This window comes from Camelus ferus, chromosome 11, assembly GCF_009834535.1.
Source record: "Camelus ferus isolate YT-003-E chromosome 11, BCGSAC_Cfer_1.0, whole genome shotgun sequence".
In the NCBI taxonomy this organism is placed as follows: domain Eukaryota; kingdom Metazoa; phylum Chordata; class Mammalia; order Artiodactyla; family Camelidae; genus Camelus; species Camelus ferus.
In genome coordinates this window covers 26,581,535-26,600,668 of record NC_045706.1, presented here as the reverse complement: position 1 = coordinate 26,600,668, position 19,134 = coordinate 26,581,535, and the positions used below count along the sequence as shown (strand labels likewise).

General features: G+C 34.6%; 1 protein-coding gene and 1 long non-coding RNA gene across 2 annotated transcripts in view; both read right to left on the bottom strand.

The window, feature by feature from the left end:
• The window catches only part of HPSE2 (heparanase 2 (inactive)), a 563,834-nt gene that overhangs the window by 519,584 nt on the left and 25,116 nt on the right, over nt 1-19,134 (bottom strand).
• On the bottom strand, nt 106-18,540 carry LOC116667080. The gene is made up of 3 exons (XR_004323849.1): nt 17,658-18,540; nt 9,162-9,166; nt 106-116 (listed from the first exon to the last, which is right to left on the bottom strand). It is a non-coding gene; the product is annotated as an uncharacterized LOC116667080 (long non-coding RNA).

The following is a 19,134-nucleotide window of genomic DNA, read 5'->3' as shown; positions in this document are numbered from 1 at the left end:
CAGATAAGGAAAATGGGGTGAGGGATGAAGAGATTAGTCCAGCATTTTAATTGCATAGCACTTTGTACCAAGCAAAGATTAGAACCCAGGCCTCCTAACTGCTAGCGCTCTTCCCACTAGGTCACCCAGCAGAATAAATGAAACCCTGGCAGAACTTGCTTCAGTAAGTATTTTTATCCATATCTACTAAATGTATGCAAATATATATGGATACTTGGCAGATGTCCATGAACATTTAAGTCTCCATTCCAGCTCCCTCCTCTGCAGTCTGCAGTATTTCTCTAGTTCTGCATCATTCCCAGATGAAGACACCATTGTTCCATCTCAAGAATGTCCATGAAAACATGCAACAGTTAGGTTGGAGGCTGAACTCAAAATCAGAGACTTCCCACAATCAGCATAAATCATTCATCTGCTAAATATTTCTAAGGCCATCCTCACAGTATTGAACACAGCCATCAACCTGAAGCTTATTTTCAAGTGAGAGGTCCTGCAGAACTGGATCTAATACTAATTTATACAAAGTATAAGAATATATAACATCTACTTTTCTTTCATCTGCAATTGCTAAGATTCCATCGAGAAAGGTATTTTATTTGGCCTAATTCTTCACAAAAGTCCTAAATAAACTGCCTCATGGAAGAACTGTGTAATAATAAATAGCTGTTAGCAGTGATACACACAACTTGAAGAAAAACAGTAGTTCTTAGAAAAGGATTGGGCTCAGACAGGAAGAGCAGCATAATCAGCCTTGGCCAAAACCAAGACATTTGCTGGTTTATTCAATGTATCTGGGGCCATTTTTACCCACATTTGGTGAGACTCACACATTGGGTAGAAGACTGGACTATGTGAACTAAAGTTCTTCCGATTCTAAGGTTTAGTTAGTCTAAATTTAGGGGGGAAAATAGAGAATGTTACAGCCTAGAAAGCCTCACAGAAGATAAATTCAGCCATGAAAAACAGAATTTTTTTTGATTAAAGTATAGTTGATATACAATGCTGTGTTAGTTTCTGGTGTACAGCATAGAGATTCAGTTATACATATATATTCTTTTTCATATTCTTTTTTTATTACAGGTTATTACAAGTTATTGAATATAGTTCCCTGTGCTATCCAGTAGGACCTTGTTGTTTATCTATTTTATATATAGTAGTTTGTATCTGTTAATCCCAAACTCCTAATTTATCCCTCCCCTCTGTTTCCCCTTTGGTAATCATAATTTTGTTTTCTATGTCTGTGAGTCTGTTTCTGTTTCATAGATAAGTTCATTTGTGTCATTCTTTTAGATTCCACATATAAGTGATAATCATGTGATATTTGTCTTTCTCTGTCTGACTTACTTCACTTAGTATGATCACCTCTAGGTCCATCCATGTTGCTGCAAATGGCATTATTTCATTCTTTTTATGGCTGAGTAGTATTTAATTGTGTGTGTGTATATATACATACACACACATCTTCTTTATCCGTTCATCTGTCAATGGATGTTTAGGTTGCTTCCATGTCTGACTATTGTAAACAGTGCTGCTACAAACATAGTGGTGCACATATCTTTTCAAATTAGAATTTCCTCCAAATATATGCCTAGGGATGGGGTTGCTGGATCATAAGGTAATTCTATTTTTAGTTTTTTAAGGAATCTGCATACTGTTTTCCATAGTTGGCTGTACCAAATTCCCACCAACAGTGTAGGAGGGTTCCCTTTTCTCCACACCCTCTCTAGCATTTATTGTTTGTGGACTTTTTAATGATAGCTCTTCTGACTGGTGTGAGGTGATACCTCCTTGTAGTTTTGATTTGCACTTCTCTGGTAATTAGTGATATTGAGCATCTTTTCATGAGCCTATTGGCCATCAAAAAGACAGGATTTAGATGTACAGGTACATGAAGAAATCAGTGCAGTACTATATTAGTGGGCTCCTCTCTTCCTCCTCACATACAAACAATAAAACCCACTCAGAAGCTCTAGGGTTATCCCAATATCAAGAAGCTTCTAAAGAGATGACCTTCAAAGAAATGATATAGAATATACTTGCACCAAAGCAGCAGTCATGATGCTGATTAGAGCCAATGGCCTGGCATATCGGGTCACTAAGCAGTAATAATCTTAGATGGCAACTTCTGTTGGACTCTGACATATTCAAAACTTTTGGAGATAAATAAATGACAGGCAAGGACAGGAGCCAACAATTACACTTCATGCATGCTTTTTGATGAAGATAAAAAGAAATATTTAGGCACTAGATTAGAGTCAGTAGCACTTTCCTTCACTCTGTGCCTGGAAAAACTAACTTAGCTTCTTTGAAAGCTGACTTCCCCCATGGTATGGATAGACTGGCTAGGATTAGAATGTTTATATCCTTGGCTTACATCATTTAGGTTCTCTAAGGGGTAATGTGTAATCCAAAGCTACTAAATACCAAAGCCAATCAGGAAACAAAACAGAATTCTAAAGAAATTAAGATAAAGGTTTAGACATCAGAACTTTTGATAAGGATTCATCAAGCATCATCAGTTCCTTACCTAACTTGGAAGCAAACCAAATTTCCTCATGTGGATGGTTTTGGAGCCTCCTAGTGGCAGCCTCAGGGGACCTACAGAACTAGGACCAGGCTTTCAAGAAAGAGTGTTAGGTATGCTGGTAATCAATTCAAACAACACATAAGCTCCTACAATGTGCTCAACACATTATACTGAACACCAGGAATGCAAAGATAAATAAACGTCCCTACCCTCATTGAGCTCACAGCCTACTATACAAATAAGAACAGAAATAACTCTGAAACAACATAGTAAACACTTAAAATCTGCATAAATAGAGAAAGAGAATGAAGTCAGGAGTATGTGATAAAGGGGGTTGACTTACTTAGCCAAATCTTCACTAAAGGATAAGAAGTCTATCTGATGGAGAATCCAAGTATATATTTATTTTCATGCCTTTGCTAATTCTGCTTCCTGTTTGGAACAGTCCCCCCTTTTCCACGTATAATACTTAAAATACTAAGACCAGAGTACAGTAGGGTGGAAAGATACCTGGAGAAACAGGCTGGAATCAAACTTACAAGGACCTTTATGGTTCAAGCTTTATCTTCCAGGCTCTGAAGAGATGTCAGAAGCTCTGAATCAGAGAAGTGACCTATTGAAGGCTATTAATGAGAATAAATCTGACAGCAGTATGAAAAATGTATTAGGATTGCTAAAGAGCAGAGAGACCATTAATCTGTCATAATACTCCAAGGGAGGGGTGAGAAGTGCTAGTAGCACAGCAGGAGCAAGAAAAAGGATTCCAGAGTTAAAGACTACTATACCTAGTGGCCAAATGAGTATGGGAGGTTAGACACAAAATAATCAAAAATAGTTAAAGATTTTCCTTAAAGGACAAGGCAAACAGTGATGCCTTTAAACAAGGAGAAAACAGAAGTCAAGGGGATGAATAATAATGAGGAACTTTAGTAAATTTTATTTGGGGTACAAATTAGATCTAGGATTTGTTTCAGAAACTAGAAAGCATCTGCAAAACTCCTAACTCTAAACAAACTGTAAACAACTCAGAATAACCACAAGAGTTATAACCACTATTAAAACAGTAATTGTTTTTATCTCTTATTGATAAAGGAAAAGGAACAATCACTTCCATTTTCATAATAACATCCTGAAATTGATCTCTAGTCTCAGAAGGTTAAACTCTCATTAGACAATGAAAATTTTCTAACAAAGGTAAACATCTTATTCCCCCTACTTTTGTCCCCTTTGGCTTATCCAAAAATATCCATCCTTAAGGAACAACTTGAGTTCCATCTTTGCCACAAAGCCTTATTTTATTCCTTCAGACCTTATACGTTAATCTATTAGGTTAACATATCTGAACTCTCATAGCACTTAGCATAGATAATATTCTACTACATTGTTCTTTATGATTTTCTGGAGTTTTTAAGGAAATTTAGATGTATTTCTCCGACTATATTTAAGTTCCTCAAGGAGTAATGCACTGGCCTACTTCTGCTCTCAGCCAGAGGCCAACTAATCCCTTCCAACTAATCACCTAATCTACCTCCCTTATATTTAACAAATAAAAAACTGGGCCAGACAAGTTAAATAACTTGGCCAGGATTCACAAATAGTTCATGGCAGATCTCAGGACAGGTACCCGGAGTTCTATTTCCACGACATTTGTATGCTTTCAGATGCCACATAAATATTTAGTGAGCTACTTGTGCTGTTATGCTTCCTTTCCTATGGAGAATGTTTGCATCTTAATAAGATATTCAAAAACCAAAAGATCCAAATTAATGATTATTTAACGGTGGAATTATAAGCCTCCTAAAAGGCAGTAAGAAGACATCTGGGTACAAGGAGACATTATGGGAAACTCAAATTTATATCACAAACTTCAGCATCCAGTCATGCTGGAATAACAGAAACCATATTAACCCTTCTACCCTAAACAACTTTTTAAAAGGACCAAAATACATGAAAAAATGGCTTCAGAGATAAAAACAGAAAGCACAGGAAAGTGATTCCTGAAGAAGGAAAAAAAACAGTGAGCCCTATGATGCCCCATCTCACTACCTGGAGAGAGTTTTCAGACTGTAGTACAGAAGGGGGAACCCAAACAGAACTCCCACATTCTTACTGAGCTGAAGGGGCAGACTTCAGAGTTAGGCAAGGCTAAGACAACTAAAATTTACAGAACAGAGTACAGAATAGGGAGCTACACAAAGAGCATGAGCTCCAGATATCTGCAGCAGTCTCCTGACATCCCAGAGTATGTAAGAAAACTACCAAGGCAAGGAAGAAAACCACCAGGAAGAATTAAGTAAAACAATCACCACAGTACACAGAGAACCAAGAATAATTCATGTTCTAGTCAGCCAGACTAAAAAGACCCTCATAACACACATGGCATCAAGAAAAAAAGGGTATGGATGTAGAAAGGTACTGCCTCAGAAAGATATTGCCTCAATAGAGAAGTCAAATTAGCACAGACTACCCTAACAAAGCTTAAAGCCTTGAAAAAAATCAAATTGATTCCAAGGATCTTAACTCATCCCCCCAAAAGACAAAAAATATTTAAAGGAATATCAAAGCATCCAACATCCAACATCCAACAATGTAAAATTCAAAATGTCTGACATCCAGCTAAAAATTACCAGGCAAACAAAGAAACAAGAAAATATGACCCATAACAGGAGAAAAATAAATAAATATAAACAGACACAGAAATGACACACATGATGAAAATAGTAATCAAAGAGATGAAAAAACTATTAAAAATATATTCTGTATGTTCAAGATTAAAGAAAGCACAAGAGTGAAAATGAGAAATACAAAAGATATAAAAACAAATGTAAAATCTAGAAATAAAAAATATAATAACTGAAATAGAAGTTATTGTATTGTATAATTCAACTGTATTGAATTATCAGCAACTTAGGCAGTGCAAAAAAAAGATCAATAAAGACACAGCAGTAGAAACTACCCAAAATGACATATATGAGGAAAGAAAAAGACTGAAAAAATTTTAATAGAGCATCACAGAACTATCAGACAATATTAAGCAGCCTAACATATGAGTAATTGATGCCAAAACAGGACAGGAGAAGAAAAGAAAAAATATTTGAAAAAATTATAGTCAAAACTTCTAAATTAAATGAAAACTATAAACCCAGAGAAACCCAAGAACAAGAAACAGGAAGAATACAACACCAAAGCATATCATAATCAACTGCTGAAACAATAGAGCAAAAAGATACTCTAGGTCCAGTAGACAATTTGTCAGAAAAAATGCAAGCCAGCAAGAAAAGAAAAGTCAAGTAAAAATTATGAAAATGAAATGCAGAGAGAGAAAAAAAAGTTAAAGAAAAAAGAACAATAGAGAATCCAAGAGCAAAGGAACAATATCAAATGGTATATTATACACATAATTGGAGTCCTAGAAGGCAAAAGAAAGGGCTGAAGAATAATGGTTAAGAATTGTCCAAGCTTAGTGACAGACAATAACCAAGGCTTAGATACAACAAACTCAGGTAAACACTAAACAAGATAAATACCAATAACCAAACACACACACACAGACAGACACCTCTAGGCATATCAAAGTTAAAATGCTAAAAACCAAAGACAAAGAGAAAATCTTGAAAGCAGTCAGAGGAAAAAAAGATACACTGCCTACAGAGGACTAGAATAAGATTTATAGCAAACTTCTCATCAGAAATCATGGAAGAAAATGTAGCCAAATTTTTAAAGTGTTAAAAGAAAAAAAAATCAACCCAGAATTCTATGCTATGCAAAAATATCCTTCAAAAGTAAAGGAGAGATACTTTTCTCAGATAAACTCATTGTTGGCATACCTACTCTTTAAGAAATGTTAAAGTATTCAGGGAAAAGGAAAAAGAGAAAAATGGATGTAAAAAAACAGTTGAAGAGTATCAGTAAAGGAATAAATGAAGGTTAAAATTTTTTTTTATTTTTAAGAGATAGTTGAATGATTCAAGCAAAAATAGGAACAATGAATTTTGTGTATGGCATATGTTAAAATGAAATTATAATATTGATAGCATGAGGGATGGCAGGGAGAATATGGTACTTACACCATGCATGAAACTGTGTAGTATTAATTAAAAGTAGATTATGATCATTTAGAATGCATTTTGTAAACCGTATAACACAAAAAGCACAAATTAGCTTTTAAATGAGTGGGACTTCATCAAAATTAAAAACTTTTTTAATGCTTAGCACACTGTCTATCATGTAGTAAGCACTTAATAAATGTTACTATTATTACCAGGTGCAGTACAAGGCATGCTGAAAATACATACACAAACACAATCCAGCTCTTGCCCTCACAAAGCACATGGATCATACTAGAAAGTTAAGGAAAGGGTGGTGTACTAGATTTAGCAGTGAATTTGGCTCTGAGCTTCCTCTTGTCCGCAAGGCAAACATGGAACATTTAGTGATGCATAACTGTCCTCATCTAATTGAAGGATGCACAGGGTTTTTTTTTTTTTTACTATTATTTAATTAATTAATTTATTTTTACCCTTTGATCCCCCTTTTACCCTTTTTATTTTTCAAAAATGAAAAGGTAAACCAGATACAGGGGGAAAATATTTACAAAACAAATGTCTGACAAAGATTTGTGTCCAGAATTTATTAAAACTCTTACAACTTAATAATAAGGAAAACAACCCACTTAAAGATAAAAGAATTGAACAGAAATTTCACCAAAGAAAATATATAAGGCATATAAGCATATAAAACAATGTTCAATATCATTAGTCATTAGGGAAACACAAATAAAATCACAATGAGTTACCACTGTACATTACTAAACTAGTTCAAATTAAAAAATACTGACCATATCAAGCTTTGAGGAGGATATGGAGCAATTGGAACTGTTATACATTGGTGGTGGGAATGCAAAATGGTCCAATTGCTTTGGGGGAAGTTTGTCAATTTCCTAAAAAGTTAAACATACACTTAGCACACAATCCAACAATTCCACTCCCAGGTATTTATCCCAAAGAAATGAAACATATGTTCAAGCAAAGATATGAATTTTCATTGCCCTTTTATTCATATAGCCAAAAACTGGAAAGAGAGAATCAAAATTTCCATCAGGTGGTAAATGGATAAGCAAATAATACCATATCTGTTCAATGGAAACTTAACAATAAAAAGGAACAAACTATTGATATGCAGAACAGCATTGATGAAACTCCAAAAAAAGGGATAGGGTGGAGGTGGAGGAAGAGATTTTTTTTTACAAAATCATTTGTAAAGGCTGTCACTTTTTCTACCCACTTACAAAGTAATTCCTCACCTAAATGTAATTAAGAGACCTACTAAATACACTTGAAACATCAGCAAATAGCAAATACAATGGAAAAGACCATGGTTGATTATCTCCTACTGCTTTAGAACTTCAGACAAGAAAAGGCTTATCAAAGCCACTGCAGCAAGAGAAAGTTTAGGAGTAAAGGTATAATTCAAATAGGACTTGGAAGGCAGAACAAATTTGGGATAGAAAAAGAGCCTTTGAACAAGTGAAATAATTTGTTTAAGTATTTTTGGAATATCAAAATGGAAATTCATTTGCAGAGATGAAAAGCTATTCTTGGAAAAAAGCCCCTGAATTCCTTACAGATTAATATGGACTAGTCTCTCCTCATGGCTTCCCAATCCTGAGAACTGGAAACTCCACACTTCTTTCTCTCTGCAAGAGTCCTGCTCCCCCACATGACTTTTCCTCCTTTTAACACAACAAGAAACATCTAATTAACTTTTCTGCCACATGCAACTGGCACCAAAGCAAACCAAGCTGTGGGGTGGCTGACCTAGAATTACTGATGAATGTTCAAAGTAAACATGTTTTCAGCCAATCTGGAATGGTGTATTTCTAAGAGGACAGAGAACTCAAAATTAATTAACTCATCTGGACAAACTGTCCATTCAATGGAAGTTTTTCAGTAATGAGTATCAGGCCAGATCTTCCTGCAGCTAAGATTGTTTATCATTCAAGGAGGCTGCTTCTGCATGTCTCATGGATAGCTTCACGATTTTTATTTTCACTGGCTTCTGGCTTCTTATATTTATATAAACAGGCCAAGAAAGCAAAACACACATGAGAGCAAGTTTAAATGGAAGATCCCACATTTCCCCAAAAGGCAGAGACACCTATCTTTCTCTCCTTTTCTGTATGTCAGAGAGACAATTGAGGAGAAAAAGACCCATGTTTGGGAGGAGAGGAGAGGTCCTTGTTTAAAAAGTATAACTCACTTAAGTTGTTTTGTCATTGTGTGAAAATTCTAATAAAGTGCTCTCTGCTGGAAACTCTGATGATTGCCTAATGGGGCTATACACAAAATGGTATCAGACCCACATGAATAGTGCAGCTTAACCCTAAGTTAATTAGTACCAAAGTTAGTGTCCTTAAAGAACTCACTTGTTTGATGGTATAGATAACCAATTCCATATCAAAAATGATTTTTTCTGTTGTTTTGATTGCCTGTTTATTTTTGTTTATGCAGAAAAATCTTCTGAAGGGTCTCTGACTGCAGCTCTAAAGGGAGGAGCATGTGGGTCCTTTTTGAGATAGAGAGAAACCCTTGAAATATCCTAAAATGTCTTGTCTTTCTCTTAATTAATCGACCACACTGCCTGCTGGGGAGTCCTTGCTGTTCTCTCAGTCACAAGAGGTCCAAGAGATGCTCTGGCCAGCTTAGGAACCCAAGAGAGTGCTTCCAACTCTCTGGGAACTAGCCTAGGTAGATGCTTCTGTTACCCCACATGAATCCCCCCCACTGCTTGCCTCTCTATGGATTTTTGTCTAAATTCATTTGGTACAGAGTCCTTCCTGACACAGATCACTTTACTTTATGGGGCAATCATGTAATGACTCACGTAAAAGAAGAAAGTAATCACCCTTTACTAATATCTACTATGCATTGGGCACTCTTAATATTTTACATATCATGCCATTTAATGTCATGACACATAATATCATGTCATTCTAAATTATATAATGTAGCAATACAGAGTAACAATTAAGATCACAGGTTCTAGAGTCAGACTATGTGAGTTAGACTTTTTTTACTTCACCATTCATAAACTGAGTAACCTTGGAGAACTTACATAATATCTTTATTTCATAGTTTTCATATCTATAAGTAGAGATAATGAGAGAATTTCTGTGAAGATTAAATGAAGTGCTCAATAAATGTTAGCCACTTATTATTCTTATTTTACAGATACACAAATTAAGACCTAGATAGATCAAATAACTTGCTCAAGATCACACAGCTAGAGTTCAAATATGGGTCTGACTCTAAAGTCAATGTCCTTAACTGCTATACCACATCTACTCCAAAAAAAAATTCTCAGACCCATGGTTTCTCAAAGCATGTTCTGTGGAACACTACTCTCAGGAAATACATACTTTATCCTTCTCTCAGAGATTTACACTGCATATTAGTATATTAAAAACTCTTTTAAAATATATTTAACTTGTTTTAACCTGATGTTTAACAAACATATTTGACAATTAAACTATATTTCCTAGATATTCAGGATCATGGGAACATCCTTTGCTAAAAAAAAAAAAAAAAAATGCAAGGAATTAACCCATCACAAATAAAAATGTGGGTACTGTTGACTAGAATTACGTTGAAATGTCCTGACTTCCACAATTAGTATATATAATAGTTATTACCTATATTCCTAGACTAACTCTATGGTACGAAAAAGCAAAGTTTAAACTTGTTTATAGGAAAAAAACAGCCTGTGAAATTCAAATTTTAAGAATAAATAGGGGTCCAGAAATAAATTACTCAGCAGCTCCACAGGAAATGGAGCCAGGAATAAAACTGAGTTTCTTCTGAATCTTTGTCTGTCTTCTATACCAGTAATCTCCAAATGGACTATGTGTGCACTGGGAATATGAGAAGAAAATAAAGTAACATCTATTTATTCATTTTAATAAGTTTTAATTTCTGTTTGTTGATATGCTATATTAGTATAGCATATATCTAACACAATGATTCAAATATATAATGTATAAATAAATAAACACACAAACAGAACTTGTTGGTGTGCTCAAAAGTTTTTACTAACTGAACTACACCATCAAAAAAAGTTGGAAGTCCACTGTTCCAATCTCCAGACCCAGAGAGTGGCATGCTGCTTTAACAGAAAATAGAGTAGAATATCTACGGTGTTCCCTGGTAGCATCTTTCAGATACAGCCCTCCTCTTACAGATAAAGGGGGGGGGGGGGATTCTCATGGACCACTCCCCAAATTAAATTATTTTCATCATCATGCTTTTAAATATTCAAAAACATAAAAATCAGCTTTTGCCTACAGTTCTTAATAATTAATAAAAACAAATTAACAAAGAACAAATTTATAACAAAAATAGAAACAAACTCCCAAAAATCCATAAAACTTAAACTATCATGTCAATTTAACGTGATGGTGTCATTTTATTTAAATACCAAATCACCACTCATAACCTGACTATAGCTGATTTATGGCACAAGTTAAGCCTCAATTTCCCCATACAGAAAATGAGGAAGTAAAACTGCTTAGCCCATTGAGTTATTATAAGTTAATGAGCAAATACTTGTAAAGTGCACAGTACTTGGTACATAGTAAGCACCCCAAAATGTTAACTGTCACCAGAATCAGTATCATCATCCTTGTTACTGTCATTGTCATCATCATCATAGTCATCGTCTTAAATCTGATGTAGGCCCTAGGGATCATCCAATTGCCCCATGACCTTTCTCTATTTGAACTAGTTCTAAATTTTTAATCCCAGAGCCCTCTTTGACATGATTTTGCTTTCATTTGAGCTAATTACATCATTTATGTATTAAGTTTGCTCCTGATCTTTCCCTATAAACCTGAGACAATTGAAATAGTATATCCTGATACCAACACAATCCGAAAGATCAATAAATACAGAAAATAAAATCCTGCGACAGAAGTGTTCATCTAGGTGACTTATAATGTACCCGATCCTCATATATATTAGATTATTATCAAGATGAAACTTAAACTTTTTAATCCTGGTTAAGAATTCCTGAACATCTGAGAAGCTATTGACATACTCACACAACCCTCCAGAAGTTGTCAGATTCCACTTACAGAAATACTTTCCTACAGATATATAAGCAGAGAGAAGAATTTGTATACTGGCTGAAGATGACTTAGTTCTTTTTTTTTTTTTTAACTTTTTTTATTGAGTAATAGTCATTTTACAATGTGTCAAATTTCAGTGTAGAGCACAATTTTTCAGTTATACATGAACATACATATATTCATTGTCACATTTTTTTTCACTGCGAACTACCACAAGATCTTGTATATATTTCCCTGTGCTATACAGTATAATCTTGTTTATCTATTCTACATTTTGAAATCCCAGTCTGTCCCGAGATGACTTAGTTCTTAAATCCCAGTCTGTCCCGAGATGACTTAGTTCTTAACGTCTCTTTGCTAACACCAGACTTTGTATGTGTCTCCAGGTTAGCATTAACATTTTATTTCATATGCATTATGTGCATGTCTGTCTTTCCTACAGGAGGAGCTCCTTAAAAACAAGCATGTTATTTATCACCGAATAACCATCATTAGCAAGTCGCCTTTCCTCCAACTCCTACTGATTTTAATAGGCCACAGTAGGAAGAATACTAAACATGGAGTTCAAACTACAAAGTTAAAGTTCCAGTTCTGACCCATCAAATAGCTGTGTATACTTGGACAAGTCACCTAGTTTCCAAATCTATTTCTTTTTCATTGAAAAATAAGAGTACCCACCTAACAGGGTTCTTTAAAGATTAAATGACACCTATATGCCTAAGTGCTTAGTAAATAATAATATACCATGTAAATATAACACAGAAATACTAATGTAAAATATGAATCTGACAAAGGTGAAGACAGAGAGAATGTATTCTTTTCACAGATTCAAAACTACCTGGGCATAACACTAGTGAACTGTACACTTAAAAATGGTTAAGATGATAAATTCTTTCCAGTCACAGTAATTTATTACTAGCTAAACAGATACATTTCTGGAGTAAGAAAAAAACAATCAAAAACAACAATAACAAATATCAGGTTTCAAATCTTATTAACCATATCATCTCACACAAATCTCTATTTTTGAATCTCAGATGCCTCATCATTAAAAAGTGAGTAGTAATAACTCTCTCTCAAGATTCTGTAAATATTTAAACGAAACAAACTATATTAAACATTTAGCACAGTGCCTGACACACGGTAAATGTTCGAAAATACCAGTTTCCAACAGTTTGAATGTCTTTCATTTTCTTGTAATTAATAAATCTATCCATCAATCAAACTATTAACTATCTACTGTGTGGTTCTGCACCATTTTAAAAGCATGGGGTATGGAAGAAACAAAAGACATGGACTCCACTTTCACAGATCTTACAATTGAGTTAGCATGCCAAAAATAGTCACAGAGACACACTTTAAAACCCTAATATATTCATATAATAAATTTTAGGGTTTTATAATATTTTTACAGTGGAAATATTTTTATTGTGGTAAGAACACTTAAAATAAAAGATAAAACTCCTTAAAATTTTAAGTGTACAATCTAGTGTTGTTACAGCAGGTATTACACAATGTTGTAAAGCAGACCTCTAGAACTTAATCACCTGTCAATAACTGAAACTTAAAACCCATTGAATAGCAACTCCTCATGTCCCTTCCCCAGTCCCTGACAATCACCATTCTATTCTGCTTCTACCTGTTTCATTATTTTAGATACCTCATATAAGTGGAATCATATAGTATTTGACATTCTGTGACTGGCTTATTTCACTTAGCATAATGTCCTCAACATTCATACATGCTGCTGCACATGGCCAGATTTCTTTCCTTTTTAAGGCTGAATAATATTCCACTGTATGTATACACCACATATGCTTTATCCATTCATCTATCGATGGACATTTAGGTTGTTTCTATATCTAGGCTATCATGAATAATGCTGCAATGAACATGGGAGTGCAAGTATCTTTGAGATCCTGATTTCAATTCTTTTGGATAAATATCCAGAAATGGAATTGCTGGATTGTGTGGTAGTCCTATTTTTAATTTTTTTAGGAGACTCTATGTTGTTTTCCCGTGTGTAGTAGCTGGAGCATTTTACATTCCAAATCAACAGCACACAAGGTTCTAGTTCTTCTACATCCTCACCAACACTTTTTATCCTTTTTCTTTGAATAATAACAATCCTAATAGGTGTCACATGATATCTTATTGAGTTTTGATCTGCATTTCCCTAGTGATTAAAAATGTTGAGCATCTTTTCATATACCTATTAGCCATTTGTATATATTCTGCAGATTTGCATGTCTTCTGTGGAGAAATGTCTTCCCAAATCCTTTGCACAGTATTTAATCGGGTTATTTGGGTTTTTGGTATTGGGTAAAGGAGTTTATTGATATATTTTGAATACACCCCCTTATCAGACATATGTGGTTTGCAAATATCTTCATCCATTCTGTAGGTTACCTCTTTATTTTTTTTCCGGGCAGGGGATTCTTTTTCTTTTTTTTTTTCTTTTTTTTAATTGAAGTACTGTCGATTTCAATGTTGTGTTAGTTTCTGGTGTACAGCACAGGGATTCTGATGGAAAGGAAAGGAAAGGAAAGGAAAGGAAAGGAAAGGAAAGGAAAGGAAAGGAAAGGAAAGGAAAGGAAAGGAAAGGAAAGGGGAAGGAAAGGAAAGGAAAGGAAAGGGGAAGGAAAGGAAAGGAAAGGAAAGGAAAGGGGAAGGAAAGGAAAGGAAAGGAAAGGGGAAGGAAAGGAAAGGAAGTAGAAGGAAGGAAGGAAGGAAGGAAGGAAGGAAGGAAGAAAGAAAGAAAGAAAATTGTTGTTTATCTATTTCAAATATAGTAGTTAGTATCTGCAAATACTGAAACTGCATCTTATCCCTCCCCATCCCCTTTCCCCCTGGGTAACCATAAGTTTGTTTTCTTTCTGTGAGTCTGTTTCTGTATTGTAAATACGATCATTTGTGTCATTCTTTTTTTTAGATTCCACATGTAAATGATATCATAAGGTATTTGTCTTTCTCTTTCTTACTTCACTTAGTATGATCATCTCTAGGTCCATCCATGTTGCTGCAAACGGCATTATTTCACTCTTTTTATGGCTGAGCAGTCTTCCATTGTATATATACATACCACCACTTCTTTATCCAGTCATCTGTCGACAGACATTTAGGTTGCTCCCATGTCTTTGCTATTGTAAATAGTGCTGCTATGAACACTGGGGTGCATGTATCTTTTAAAAACAGGGTTTCCTCAGATACATGCCCAGGAGTAGGATTGCTGGGTCTTATGGTAAGTCTATTTTTAGTTTTTTAAGGAATCTCCATGCTGTTTTTCATACTGGCGGCACCAAACTACATTCCTACCAACAGTGCAGGAGGTTTCCCTTTTCTCCATATCCTCTCCAGCATGTAGCTTTGTGGACTTTCTAATGATGGCCAGTCTGACTGGTGTGAGGTGATACCTCATTGTAGTTTTGATTTGCTTTTCTCAGATAATTAGTGATACTGAGCATTTTTTCATGTGCCTATTGGCTGTTTGTATGTCTTCATTGGAGGATTGTTTCTTTAGGTCTTCTACTCATTTTTGGCTGGGTATTTGTTGTTGTTCTTGAGTTGTATGAGCTGTTTGTATATTCTGGAAATTAAGCCCTTGTGGGTCACACTGCTTGCAAATAATTTTTCCCATTCCATTAAGTTGTCTTTTCATTTTGTTTATGGTTTCCTTTGCTGTGCAAAAACTTACAAGTTTAATTAGGTTCCATTTGCTTATCTTTGCTTTTATTTCTATTGCATTGGTAGACTGCTCAAGGAGAACATTGCTACAATTTATGTCAGAGTATGTCCTGCCTATGTTCTCTTCTAGGAGTTTATGGTGTCCTGCCTTATATGTAAGTCTTTAAGCCATTTTGAGTTTATTTTTGTGTATGGTGTGAGGGAGTGTTCTAACTTCATTGATTTACATGCTTCTGTCAAGCTTTCCCAACACCATTTGCCAAAGAGACTGTCCTTTCTCCACTGTACAGTCGTGCCTCCTTTGTCAAAGGTTAATTGACCATTGGTGTGTGGGTTTATTTCTGGGCTGTCTATTCTGTTTCATAGATCCATACGTCTCTTTTTGTGCCAATTCTATGCTGTTTTGATTAAAGTAGCTTTGTAGTATAGTCTGAAGACTAGGAGGGTTATGCCTCCAATTTCATTCTTTTTCATCAGGATTGCGTTGGCAATTCTGGTTCTTCTGTGATTCTAGTTCTATGAAAAATGTCCTGGGTAATTTAATAGGGATCACATTAAATCTGTAGATTCCTTTGGGTAGTATAATCATTCTAACAGTATTAATTCTTCCAAGCCAAGACCATGGGATATCTTTCCATTTCTTTGAATCATCCTCCATTTCCTTTATCAATGTTTTATAGTTTCAGTGTATAAGTGTTTCATTTCTTTGGTCAGGTTTATTCCTAATTATTTTATTTTTTGATGCAATTTTAAAAGGGATTTTTTTTTTTGCTTTCCTTTTCTAATATTTCATTGTTAGTGTAAAGAAATGCAACAGATTTCTGTATGTTAATCTTATATCCTGCTACCTTGCTGAATTCATTTATCGTTTCTAGTAGTTTTTGTGTGGAATCTTTAGGGTTTTCCATATATAGTATCATGTCATCTGCCTATAGTGACAGTTTTACCTCTTCCCTTCCAATTTGGGCCCCTTTTATTTCTTTTTCTTGTCTGACTGCTATGGCTAGGACTTCCAATACGATGTTGAATAGAAGTGGTGAGAGTGGTCATCCTTGTCTTATTCCAGATTTTAGGGGGAAAGATTTCAACTTCTCACCATTGAGTATTATGTTGGCTGTGGGTTTGTCATAAGTAGCTTTTATGATGTTGAGATATGTTCTCTCAATACTCACTTTGGTATTTGTTTTTATCATGTATTTTGAATTTTATCAAATGCTTTTTCTGCATCTATTGAGAAGATCATGTGATTTTTGTTCTTTTGTTGATGTGGTGTATCACATTGATTGATTTGTGTACATTGAACCATCTTTGTGTCCCTGGAATGGATCCAAGTTGATCGTGGTATATGATGTTTTTTATGTGTTGTTGGATTTGGTTTCCTAATATTTTGTTGAGAATTTTTGCATTTATATTCATCAGAGATAACTGGCCTGTAATTATTTTGGTAGTGTCTTTGTCTGGTTTTGGTATCAGGGTGATGGTGGCTTCATAGAATGAGTTTGAGAGTGTTTCCTCCTCTTCAATCTTTTGGAAGAGTTTGACAAGAATCGGTATAAGTTCTCTGTATGTTTAGTGAAGCTATCCAGTTCCAGACTTTTGTTTGTAGGGAGTATTTTTTATTTCTGATTCTATTTCATATCTAGTGATCAGTCTACTCAAATTATCTATTTCTTCTTGATTCAGTTTTTGTGGCCTGTATGTTTCTAGAAACTTGTCTATTTTTTCTAGATTGTCTAGTTTGTTGCCATATAGTTGTCCATAGTATTCTCTTATGGTCTTTTGTATTACTGTGGTATTGGTTGCAATTTCCCCTCTTTCATTTCTTATTTTATTTATTTGAGTCCAGTGTCTGTTCTTCTTGGTGATCCTGGCCAGAGGCTTGTCAATTTTGTTTACTCTTTCAAAAAATCAGCTCTTTGTTTTATTTATTTTTACTACTGTTTTCTCAATCTCTATTTTATCTATTTTCTCTCAATTTTTATTATTTTCTTCCTTCCACTGACTTTTGGTTTTATTTGTTCTTCTTTTTCTAATTCTTTTAGGTGGTAGGTTAGGTTGTTTATTTGAGATTGCTCTTGTTTTTTTTGAGGAAGGTCTTTATCTGTATGAATTTCCCTATTAGAACTGCTTTTAGGGGAGAAGGTATGGCTCAAGCAGTAGAGTGTATGCTTAGCATGCACAAGGTCCTGGGTTCAATCACCAGTGCTTCTTCTAAAACATAAATAAATAAATAAACAAACCTAATTACCTCTACCCACATAAATAAATACATTGATTGACTGAATTAATTAATTAATTAAAAAAATAAAGAACTGATTTTGCCACATCCCATAGATTTTTTGTAGTTGTGTTTTCATCATCATTTGTCTCAAGGTATTTTTTAATTTCCTCCTTGATTTCATTGTTGACTCATTGGTTTATTAGTAACATGTTGTTTAGTCTCCATGCAATCATTTTTTTCTCATTTGTCTTTCTGTGGGTGATTCATAGTTTCATGCCATTGTGGTCAGAAAAGATGCTTGAAATAATTTCTTTCCTCTTAAATTTGTTGAGGCTTCTTTTGTGTCTGAGTGTGTGGTCTATCCCAGAGAATGTTCCATCTACACATGAAAAGAATGTATATTCTGTTTTGGGAGGATGTAATGTCCTGAAAATGTCAATTAAGTCTAACTGTTCTATTGTGTCATTTAGAATCTCTGTTGCCTTATTGATTTTCTGTTGGGACTATCTGTCCAATGATGAGATGTTAATGTCTCCTACTATTATTATGTTCCCATTAATTTCTTCCTTTATGTCTGTTAGTATTTGTTTTATATATTTAGGTGCTCCTATATTGGGAGCATATATGTTAATGAGTATAATATCCTCTTCTGTATTATTTATATAGTGTCCTTCTTATCTTACTTTATGGCCTTTATTTTAAAGTCTATTTTGTGTGATATGAGTAATGCTACCCCCACTTTCTTGTTATTTCCATTTGCAAGAAATATTTTTCCATCCCCTCACTTTCAATCTATGTGTGCACCTTTATCCTAATGTGGGTCTCTTACAGGTAGCATATTGTCGGCTCCTGTTTTACTATGCAATCTGCCACTCTGTGTCTTTTGATTGGGGCATTTAATCCATTGATATTAATGTAAATTATTAATAGATGTGTGTTTATTGCCATTTTAAACCTTGTTTTCCAGTTGATTTTGTATTTCTTCTTTGTTCTTCTCTTTTTGTTATTTTGTTTTTTGGGGAGGTTTTTTGTGTGTGTAGTTTGATGCTTTTCTTTTTCATTAGGCTTAATTCCTTTTCTTTTTTGGTTTTTGTGACTCTATTGTATGTTTTTCATTGGTGGTTACTATTTTCCAAGTATGTAACCCATTACTGTAATTACTTGCTTTAGATTAGTAACCATATATTAATCATATTCTAAAAAGACACATTTTCAAAAGAAAAACTTTACATGCCTCTTTACTGGGTTGTTTCCTTTGCTCTGCAGAAACATTTTAGTTTGATGTATTCTCACTTGTCTTTTTGTGTTTTTGTTGCCTGTGCTTTTGGTGTATATCCACAAAATCACTGCCAAGACCAATTTCTTGATGTTTTTCCCCCAGGTTTTCTTCTATAAGTTTTAGTGTTTTAGGTCTTACTTTGAAGTCTCTAACCCATTTTGAGTTTCATTTACTCATGGTGTAAGTTAAGGATCCAATTTCATTCTTTTGCATTTGGACAGTGGATATTCCATTTTTCCCAACACCATTTGCTGAAGAGACTATGCTTTCCTCATTGTGTATTCTTGGCACCCTTCTTGAAA